We start from the raw sequence: 4,028 nt of genomic DNA on the forward strand, positions 1-4,028 counted from the left end.
TAATGACATGAGAAGATATTGTGCACCTATTGTGAAACCAGGAGACACATGGTATAACAATAATAAGGATAATAATAACATTAATAATAATAATGGTTTCAAATTTTGCCACAAGGGCAGCAATTTTGGGGGAGGGGATGAATCGATTACATCAACCCCAGTGTTCAACTGGTACTTATTTTATTGACCCTAAAAGGATTAAAGGCAAAGTCAACCTTGGTGGAAATTGAACTCTGAACATAAAGATGGGCAAAGTACTGCTAAGCGTTTTGTCCAGTGTGCTAATGGTTTTTCCAGCTCACCACCTTAATGATAATAATAATAACAATAATAATAACAATCCTTTCTACTATAGGCACAAGGCCTGACATTGTGGAGGAGGGAGATAGGCAATTACATCAACCCCAGTACTCAACTGATACTTATTTTATCAACCCCAAAAGGATGAAAGGCAACGTTGACCTCAGCAAATAAACCGGGAAGAAATGCTGCTAAGCATTTTCTCTAGCATCTTAACAATTCTACCAGCTCACCACCTTAATAATAAGAATGATTTCTTACATCATAATAATAATGACAATGATGATGATGATGATTGTTATTCTTTCAAATTTTGGCACAAAGCAGCAATTTTAGGAGGAGAGGATTAGATCAATTACATCAACCCTAGTACTTAACTAGTACTTTATTTTATTGACCCCAAAAGATTAAAGGCAAAGGTGACATCAATAGGATTTGAACTCAGAATGTGAAGAGCTGGAAGAAATGCTGCTGAGCTTTTTATCCAATGTGCTAATGATTCTGTTAGCTCACTGCCTTAATGATGATGATGAGGAGGAGGATGGGGAGGAATGATGACAATGAGGATAAGAGAAAAATAAGAATGTAATATCAGTTATTTGTAGGTGAAATTATTCTAAGATATTCTTTAATGAAACTCAAAAACATATTTGAATTTTGAAAAAATGTTTGTCATTTTTCATTCAATAAATATATATTCTATTTTTGGTAACTTTGGGAGGGGTATTGTGCCAATAAAAACATATGTACTAGCTGTGGTTCACTTCTTTATTTTTAATTAATTGAATTAACTAACAATAAAAAAAAAGTGAAGTACTACCTGTGTGTGTGTGTTTGTGTGTATTTGTTTTGAGTGATTTTCATAGGCAGAATGACATCCCCAAAGAATCTTGCAAATACAATGTCAAAATAATATATATTTGTTTTCTTCCACAAAGACAAACAAAATGTACAGATTAACAAACAAAAAGAAAATATTAAATAAATAACAACCTGTAAAAGAAAATGAGGAATGGTTCAAGTGAGATGATGTCTGGAGTTGGTGGCATTGGGAGGAGGGTAAAGGAAAGTGATTTTTGATTTGTTTTGTTTTTTTTGTTTTGCATTGTCAGACTCACACCTGAAAAATTACTATAAAACATGATGGATTTAAAGCAGTAACACCTACAAATGGCATTAAGATCCTGTCCAAAATTTATTTTGTGTAATTGTCAAAAATTCTGAATGTACAAACAAACATTTATTTCACACCACCAAAATTTGTAGTAGTTAGAATTAGTATTATTTATGGTACAATTTACAGATAGCTTGTTCACATTGGCTTATTTAATTGAGTTAAAGAACTCAATAACTAGATAAGGTTTATATTATTTTTATTTATTTATTTATTTTTTTTTTTTTTTTTGATGGGCAGGAGCTGAATATTTTGACGTAAAAAAATTAAGATTTAAGCAAAATAACAACAAAAAAAAATAATTAACAATTTAAACAGTGAAAAACAAAATAAATGAAAAGCATTGTAGCTTGCTTGAAGCATTGTGATGAGGAAGTAAAATGAGTAAAGATGGAGAGCTTCCTATAATGTGGAGAAGGAATAAATTTGATAACATTCTTATTTCAAGCACAGAGGCCCATCATCAGTAATAAATAATGAAAGAATTATCAGTCTTTTCAGACACTGATCATATTGGTAGTGGTGCAGACAGCGGTAGAGAAGAGTTGGTAGAAGTAGAAGTAGAATTGGTGGCATTCATACTCTGCAGCATCTGTGTAAGTTGTGGTAGCAGCAGCAAGTGATCAGTGATCATAGTAGCAGTGACCAACAATACTAGTGGGGGGAGGGGGGCTGCCATGACTATTGTCACCAACTCACACACCAATGCAACTGCTATTGTCTACCACCAGCAGCTTCAGTACAGGTGGTCACTTCCACCACAACTACAACCGACCAACAGTTAGCTACATAGTATTGGCACCGCTATGACCACTGCTGTTACCATTTGGGAAACCACCTTCACTGCTTCTCTTGATGATTACTGTCACTTAGGGGTGGACTGAGCCATCGGTCAACCGGGCACTGCTTGAGAGCCCGGAACTCTGAGGGGCCCACACTCTACATGTTAACTCTACTAAAACACACATTCAAAGGGGCCCAGTCAGCAGTTATGCCTGAGGGCCCTTAATACTCTCAGTCTACCCCTGCTGTCACTGTCATCATAATCACTGATCACTCACTGCTGCTCCACCACTTACATAGACACTGAAAGTTATGGATGCTTCCGATTCCCCTTCCCCTCATACTACCAGCCCATCTATTTCTGCTGGCTTGACCACAATCAATATGGCCAGTATCTAAATAGAATGATAATTCTGTGTTTGTTTACTTCTGATAATGAGCCTTTGTGATGAAAAGGTTATTACATTTATTCCATTTTCTGCAGTTTTGCCTTACTCATTAAACAAAATAACTATTTTAATACAACAGTAATCATTCTTTAAAAATGCACGAGTTTTATAATTCATACTCTTTAAATCAATTAGGAAGTGAAATTTTCCACAATTTCAGAATTTCTAAAATACCTGGTGACAATATCATATTTATAAACATAATTTTGACTTGTCTTTAATATAAAAGATTAATCAAAAAGTTGCTTTTTGAGTTTTTTGTTTTCTTCTTTCATTAAACAGGGGCAAAAGGAGGGGGTAGATAATTGTATTTCAATAAAAGATTATTAATTGTGATATTAATCTCATCTTGAGTACTTTGGTAATTAAGATTTAATTAGACAACAAAGATGTAACAAAGATGATACCTGAAGGCAGTGAAACAGTCTTGTAAATTCAATGTCATGTAAGTAAATATAATTATACTAATTCACAAAATGAGGTTAATAGCCTAATTAATTATTCCCTGCCAGAAAAAAAAAGGAGAAAAATCACAGCTTTACATAAATTAAAATTCTAATAAAATTCAATGGTATAATGCTTATTATACAGTGTGATATAAAGAAACTTTAATCAGTTTTATTAATCAGTGTAATAATTATTTGCAATGGGTTAGAGTTTTCATTAACTCCATCATTAGGTTGCTACTGGTATCTACTATCTGTTAGTATATTCCACAATTGGTTATTTAGTATTATCACATTTTATTGCAGCTCTTCAGGGATAACATATATATGTGGCAGCTCTGAACAGTTGCTGAACCTTTTTCTGCAAGGCACACGTGGGACCTACAATAGATTACTGCCTACATATCTGTGACAGTGCACTTGCCACAATAAAAGAGTCATCTATCTAATTAGTAATGATGCATTCACTAGCACACCTGTAATCACAGCACACCTGCACACACACACACACACACACATAGTCTCTTTCTCACTCTCATTCTCTTTTCCCATTTCTATAACAGTTTGTTCCACAAAACAAATAAGCTGTATATCACATAATAAACACATCTCTTATCCTCTTTTTATATAATTGGTCAGGAGGAATAAGTTGTATCCATGGCTTTTAAATAGTTTATTATTGTTATTATTATTATTATTATTATTATTATTATTATTATTATTATTATTAAAGTGGTGAACTGGCAGAATTGTTAGCATGTTAAACAAAATGTTTAGCAGTATTTCTTCCACCTCTTTACATTCTGAGTTTAAATGCCACCAAAACCGACTTTGCCTTTCCTTTCAGGAGGTAACAACATATAGTACCAGTCAAGA

The sequence above is a fragment of the Octopus bimaculoides genome, chromosome 17 (assembly GCF_001194135.2).
Source record: "Octopus bimaculoides isolate UCB-OBI-ISO-001 chromosome 17, ASM119413v2, whole genome shotgun sequence".
NCBI classification, from domain to species: domain Eukaryota; kingdom Metazoa; phylum Mollusca; class Cephalopoda; order Octopoda; family Octopodidae; genus Octopus; species Octopus bimaculoides.